This window comes from Sebastes fasciatus, chromosome 5 (assembly GCF_043250625.1).
Source record: "Sebastes fasciatus isolate fSebFas1 chromosome 5, fSebFas1.pri, whole genome shotgun sequence".
Lineage (NCBI taxonomy): Eukaryota > Metazoa > Chordata > Actinopteri > Perciformes > Sebastidae > Sebastes > Sebastes fasciatus.
The window spans coordinates 35,518,290-35,525,916 of record NC_133799.1 but is presented as its reverse complement, the minus strand read 5'-3'; positions in this window follow the sequence as shown (position 1 = coordinate 35,525,916).

Genomic DNA, 7,627 nt, shown 5'->3' with positions numbered 1-7,627 from the left:
TGCATGCGGAAAGGGCCACAGGCCGGATTCGAACCCGGGCCGCCGCGGTCACGACTAAGTCTTGTTACATGGGCGCCCGCTCTACCAACTGAGCTAACCAGGCGCCCTCAACCCGCGAGTTTTATGTGAATGGCAGTTTGCCGTGGAAAGTCCCTTTGTTGCGCGAGCCTGAGCTGAACGAACCTACCAATCACAGTGGGGTATATGGCTCCCGGGGACGGGCAATCGGCCGGGCTTGATGCAAGCAGAGAAACATTTCACAACAACTATGGCAGCGCCCGTGTAACATCGCATAAGCTTGATTAAAGCTTGATTTATACTTCTGCGTGTAATCGACGCCGTAGCCTGACGTGCACCTCTCCAGAAATGTAACTACGCGACGCAGACCGCAACAGCTGTGATTGGTCCAGTCTCTCAGCGATGCTGAGCGGCCAGGACCAAGTTCTACTTCTCTCTGCCTCCATCTTTTCAATGTTTGTTCACACAAATCGACTCAGATATATTTTCTCTTTTCGGCGTTGCAGTAATGTAAAAGTTCTGTGGTTCAACAGTTATTAGCTCCAACTCCGCTCAGTTTCTGTTTGTAGTACAAGAAGAAGAGGAAACTCATAGAGACGCCGCCGCCAACTAGCGGTTTGGTGGTGTAATTGCAGAGCAACACAAACACAGCAGGCACAACTTTATTGCGGAGTGACACCAAGTGGAATGAATATATATCTTGTCACACAGCCCCAATCATGTCTTTTTCAAAGCCTGCAGTGAAGAGAAAGGTTGGTGACGAGCACAGACAATTTCAGGAAAAGTGGGAGACGCAATAGGCCATGTTCAGAAGAACCCATTCAAGTTAAAGAACTGTTAATAATGACGTTTGAGAAGATTGTTTTTTTTTTAACAAAGCTTTTTTTGTGGAATACCTGATGTGGCCCAGCCTCACCCAGACTCTGCCTCCAGCGGCCCCCAGGTAAATTGAGTTTGAGACCACTGCACTAGATGGAGTCTGTTTCTGACAGTTTGGTCAGAAACATGCACACCAGTAGCCTGCTGGAGGTCCTTTTGTAAGGCTCTGGCAGTGCTCCTCCTGTTCCTCCTCACACAAAGGAGCAGATACCGGTCCTGCTGCTGGGTCGATGCCCTTCTACGGCCCCGTCCGGCCCTCCTGGTGTAAGGGCCGGTCTCCTGGTATCTCCTCCGTGCTCTTGAGACTGTGCTTGGAGGCACAGCAAACCTTCTTGCGACCGCACGTATGGATGTGCCATCCTGGAGGAGCTAGACTGCCTGTTCAACCTGATTGGGCTGCAGGTACCACCTCATGCTACAAGTAGTGACAAGGACACTAGCAGAACACAAAACTAGAGTAGAATCAGTCAGGAAGGATAAGGAGAGAGCAGCTGTCTGTGGCCACTACATTTTGTCATTCCTAACATTTCATCTTTTTTTCTTTTCCTTTCAGAAAAGGACTTTTATAGGTTGATCTTTGGCCTCCACCACACCATCTTTCTCAGGTGTCTCTATAATTCTAATGATAAGCGAAACATTTGTGTGCCACCAGTTCACCACTGGAGCTCCATGATGCGTGTGATCACACACACACGGTTACTGAGAGATGTGTGATGCCACTGAAATGTCTTTACAAGTTGTCCTAGTTTATGAGAGAGTCTGGTGAGGTTACAGCGCTAAATGGTTAACCAGCCTCCAGAGATGAGAAGGCAAAGACTAATCTGGCCTCCAGGCAAGGTACATTTATCTGTCGGGAGGAGCCTCGTCTGGTCTGCGTGTGCTCACCAAGCAGCGCAGCGTTACATGTTGGACAAAGAGCCAGAGAGGAGAGGTCTATTTAGTGAGCCTACACTCTGCTTTGATAGAAGGCATAAAGCTTTGGACTCAAGCAGTTAGTATCATAGCTGGCCAAGGAGCCCTGAAGGAGCCCTGAAGGAGCCTGGCTATAGAGGGGGTACACACGTGTCTCTTTCTCCCTCATCGAGGGGACTGAACGGGGGTTACCATGTTGTAACCCTGGTTCTATGTCATCGTGTTTGGATCTTTTTCATGCCGGCCAAGCGGTGATGCGTTCAACGACCTCATCTCCGGATCGGACCTTTCCATATCGGTCTCTCATGGGCCAGCCTTTCATTTATGGAAGGTCTGGCGGTGGTGCAGGCTGAGAGGTGATATCGCAGCTTAATGATGAGGCAATCGTCGTACGGAGCGGTCACAGCTGGTGCGCACGGTGCAGCGGCTCCAGGTAGAAACCTGCAGCATCGCAGCGAAAGCCGGACCGGAGAGGCCAGACACACCGCCATCCAACGGTAAAGATCAGAGTCAGCGCGCTACAGATATTTGAGCGTTGTCTTTTCTTGTAAAATGTCCTGTGTAATCGGTAACACCGGTGTTCTCACAAGAAACAAGAATTTGGTAATTCCATGGAAATAAACAAGGCTTCCTTTTATAGTACAGTTTCAGCTTTCTTACTTACTGAGTAAATTGTCATGTTTTATTTAGTAATGTTGTGGAACATGTATGGAACAAGTGTGTTGATTGTGTCACAGCCCAGCTCCTACGCCATGACAAATACGGGAAAGGACGCAGTGAATGATTGTAAATTAAAGATATTTATTATAAAGAAATTAAGGAAGTACAGAAATAACTACAAATGTGGAGTGTGTCAGTCAGTAACATCAGTCATGTAGATGTGGATGTGTGAGCATGATGAAGTGTGATGTGTTGTGAGTGAAAACTAAAGAAAAGGCAAACAAAGTCAGCCCCGGCAGGTTCTGGCAGGGATGAGTCCAGGTGAAGGAGAGAGAGACCAGAGCAATGCTTGATTGGAGCTTTTATGCTCAGGGCGCGCCAGCATCAGGTGCTCTGCATCAGGTATCTTCTCCCGTGATACCTTCAAGGACACAGGGAAAGAATGAATGGCAAATAAACACTGGCATCTCAGTAGTGAGGCAGGGGCCGTCACAATTGCATGAGAAAGGGAATAATCTATTACAAATAAAATCGTAAGAACTTGGTAATAAAATGGAAATAAACAAGGTTTCCTTTTACAGAACAGTTTCTGCTTGCTTACTGAGTAAATTGCAAGAACATCTGTAAGAACATCTGCAAGAACGTACCCGTATACTGAAATGGTTTAATAAATAGGTGCTAGAGGAACAGTAGTATCGCTGTCACTGATAAACAGTAGAAGAAGAAAAATCATTTTTGTTTGAATATATACAGTGTTTTGAGGCGAATAGTTGTACATCTATACATCAACCATAAGAGAAGTGATGGTTGAAGAATTTCAAACTTTCAGAGAAGACTTTTTTTGTTCTTTTTTTCCTTTTTCTTTTCTTTTTTATTATTTTAGCTTCTTTTTACCTTTATATTCTTTTCTCTTCCTACCCCTCATCTATCCTATCCCCTTCCATACCTGCCCACATGCCTTACATTCTACCTTTGTGTATTATTTACCAGGTAAATACTTGGTAATTAGAGAACTGTAAAAGGAAGGGTTAGCGTTTAGGACAGCTGCCCATCCAGTTTTACTGCTGGGGCTCCTACACATGCAGCGCCTGCAGAGGTTGTTTGCCAGCCTTCGCTTGGATGCCATTCTCCCCTCAGTACAGGACGACCAGTTATACTGGGGGCAGTCCCACAGCAGCTGTTGCAGGGAACACCGCTGGAACGAGTGACCTCCTACGTCACGGTGTTCGTTGATCCCTGACGGGGTGGGAAGGGACCTGCGTGAGGAGAGCAGTAGGTGGTGTGTGGCCCCGATGCAGGACTGACACATCAACCTCCTCGAGCTACATGCAGTGGTCTTGGTCCCCCAACACTTCAGGCCCCTGATGAGAGGGGCATGTGTTGATGAGGACCAACAACCGCAACCTGATGGTCTATATCAACAGGCAGGGCGGAGTTTGGTCCGCTGTGCTGTTGAAGACGGCGGACAGACTGTGGTCGTGGGCCTCGACCGCCTCTCCACATTTCCGGGTCGGGGGAGCGGAGGTGGATCTGTTCGCTAACCAATGCAACACCCACTGCCCCCCCCCCCTTATGGCTCTCCTGGGTACAGCAAGACAATCTACCCCCCTGTGGGTGGATGCGTTTCCACACCTGCTATGGCCAAGAAAGCTGCTTTACACCTTTCCGCTGCTCGGTCTCATGCCTCCTCTGTTGGATAGCGTGAGGCAGGAGCAGTTGTTGGTCTGGTAGCGCCACGTCGCTGCTCGGTGCAGTGGTCATGCAGCCCTGTCAGGCTGAGGAGGCACAGGTTGTGCAGACCATCCAGGCGGCAAGAGTAGAATCCACCACAAGGCAAAGTGGTTAGTGTTCCAACGTTGGTGCGAGGAAAAGAGGTTAGATCCCCTGTCCTGGGTATATTCTCTCCTTTTTACAGTGTCTGATGGATAGAGGGATGTCTCATGCCATTATTAAAGTGTACGCTGCAGACATTTCTTCCTGCCATGAGGGTTCTGGAGACAGACCGGTCTTTGGCCACCCTCTCCTGAAGCGGTTTCTGCAGGGGGAGTCTGGAGGGGGTCTGGAGGCAACAACCAGTGATGTGTGCCTCCTCCCCGCATGGGAACTGCCATTGGTGCTCGAGGTTCTGGCGAAAACCTTTGAGCCTCAACAGCTCAAAGAAACTTGTCTTTGCATGGTGACATGGTAGATGTTTGATGGCTTAATTAAGACATTTAAATATTTAAAATCTTAACCTTAATAAGCACTCCTTTTTGTACAGCCCTAGGAGCCCAAGAAGCCTTACTGTTCTTGAACCCTTTTAGAGACAGACATGATCCTGGTGTCTACTAAAAGGGGTAAGTCTTTTTAGCAGGATGCTATCAGGTCTGAATTTATGTGATACAAAACCTATTAGTTTTATTCATTTGTTTTTGTTCCATTTCTGATTGGAAATACAGTTTATGCATGCAGCTGTGTTTAGCCCAGCTTAGAAAATGATGGAGCAATAGAACAACAAGGTGCTGTTCCAAATAGGATGATGATACGTCTATAATTTAGCATTTTATGTTTTTTGGCTGGACTGCATCAAGGCAGTACCACGCTGCACCTTTAAAGTTGGTTCCACACATTCTGAGGCAAATCTTACAATTCACTATATATCAATGTTCTCTCTTCTATATTGTGACACTACACCAGGGGTCAGCAACCTTTACTATCAAAAGAGCCATTTTAGGCAAAAAAATAAATAATAATCTGTCTGGAGCCGCAAAATATTTGAGCATTGTGATGAAAGTAACACAGTTTATATTCTAAGTATATAGTATATAAGTCTAATGCAGTGAGGGCCAAAGAGCAAATGTACTACGGAGTATTAGGGCCACATTGAGGGAAAAAACATCTGAGATTTCCAGAATAAAGTCGTAACATTACGAGAATAAAGTCATAACTTTACGAGAAAAAAAGTCTTAATATTACGCGAATAAAGTCATAACTTTACGAGAAAAAAAGTCGTAATATTATGAGAATAAAGTCTTATCTTTACGAGATTTAAGAGAAAATAACACGTAAAATTACTACTTTATAATATTATGACTTTATTCTTAAAATCTCAGATTTATTTTTTTTCCTCAATGTGGCCCTAATACTCCATCGTACTATAGACCTACAACAATGATAAATGAAAATGGAAACAAAAAACAGTTATTAATTTCCATTTTTGTAAATCCACAGGGTGCCAGTGGAGAGGAGCTAAAGGGCCGCATGTGGCTCCGGAGCCGCAAGGTGCTGACCCCTGCACTAGACCTTCTGGTCGGTGTTACGTTCGCTCAAAAAATTATCACCCTTGCCGAATAAAGATACAAGAAGGTAATTCGTAGGAGACTGGGTTGTGGGAAGAATCAAGCTCAGATGACACTGATGACAATCTAACATATAATATAACAGTGAAGCGGTGACTCAGAAAATGTCAAATTGACGTGTTCTTGCAGTGAAAGTGGTGCTGTTCAGCAGGCAGCTGTTGCCTCTATCATAAAGGGGGATCGTAAAACAATGACTTTGATGCATGGGGGTTAAGTGCCTTGCTTGAGGGCACTTCATTAGCGTCCGTGTGTAGAGGAGGTACGGTGTTTGGCTTAAAAGTGGTTTGTGTTTTTTTTTACATAATTTCTCTCATAAAAGTGGAACGACATTATGTGATGGAACTCTGTCCCGCCTCAAGCATTCTATGCTATGTGTCATTGCCATGCATACATACACACACACACACACACACACACACACACACACACACACACACGCACACACACACACTCCATCAGGGAGCACAAACCCAGCCCATCAGCTGAGATTGTGGTCTAATTCAAGTTGGCAGATAGGAGTCGGGATGAGAGCAACGAGTAATCAAGGAGACATACGAGAGAGAGAGAGAGGAGGCGGTAAGTGTAGAGAGAGAGAGAGAAAACTATAAAACATGAAAGCAGAGGAAGGAAGATATTCAACTCGACAGTATCTGAGTCCCCTTTGAGAGACGGAAGAGAGAGATTGGAACAGAATTAGAAGCTCTTCATTTGCCAAAAACTAAAAGGCGTGCTGCAGTTAGAGTGGGTGGTGACACCGGTTCACAGAAACAGCAACAACTTCCTGTTAGAGCACAAACTGATGTTATATATCATATATATATATATATATTATGTAGTTTAACATACTGGTTCAAGTGCCTCACATACTGTGATCCATGTTAAGCTGTCAGTTACTTACATGAATTCACAGTATACGTTATAAGAAGCATTGTCAAACTCATTTCATTCTTATTCTTACTCTACCAATAATTTGAATCAGTTGGGAAGTATAGAGACTAATCACATCTCATGCAGTTTCAGTTCTGTTGTTACGGGCTCTGAGTTGACCGCTCGTTATTGTTGTATGTTGCTGTGCTGCGGTCTCTTTTTTGCTCTCTCTTTTTGGTTTGCTTTGCTGTCCCTCCACTCAGAGATGACGTCACCCGGGATCCCCTTCAGGGTGACGCCTTCGGACCGCCCTCAGGTGGATACCCTCAAGTTCCCGCCATCCGTGGTCCCGCCTTCGAGACGTCACCGCTCGTTATCCAATCACCAGCCTGCCCAGCCACGCGTCAAGATTTAAAGGCCGGCTGTGACTAGGCCATGGTGGGCAGTGTATTACCGTGATCTGTCCCCCCCCACCTGCCTCTCGAAACGATTGTGTATTTGTTGACTAGTATTACTGTGGAAAAACCGACTGCAGTCAGTTGATTTTCATTAGTGTTGGATGTTAACTTGTATGAGGTACTCGTTTTGTGGTTTATTTTTCTTTTGAGTAGAGTTTAGTTGTCTGTTTGTTAGTGAATATTCCCGACTAGGGTGTATGCTTTTGTTTTATTTCATTTCGCGCCACCTGAAACCCCTCGCTTTTTATTGTTATAATCCTCAGTAATGTTTATTTTCCTTTAATTTCATCCAAGGCAATAAACAGAAGTGATTGCCTGATAACACCGGCTGTATGTTACTTCTCTTACCCCTACTACACCACCTCTGGGTTGTAACATATGTTGAAAGAGAAACAAGAGGAAAGGGTGATGACATGTCCTAACCGTTTCTGTTTGTGACCCCTTAATAATTATAATTATAATAATAATTAATTAATTAATAATACAAGGCAACGC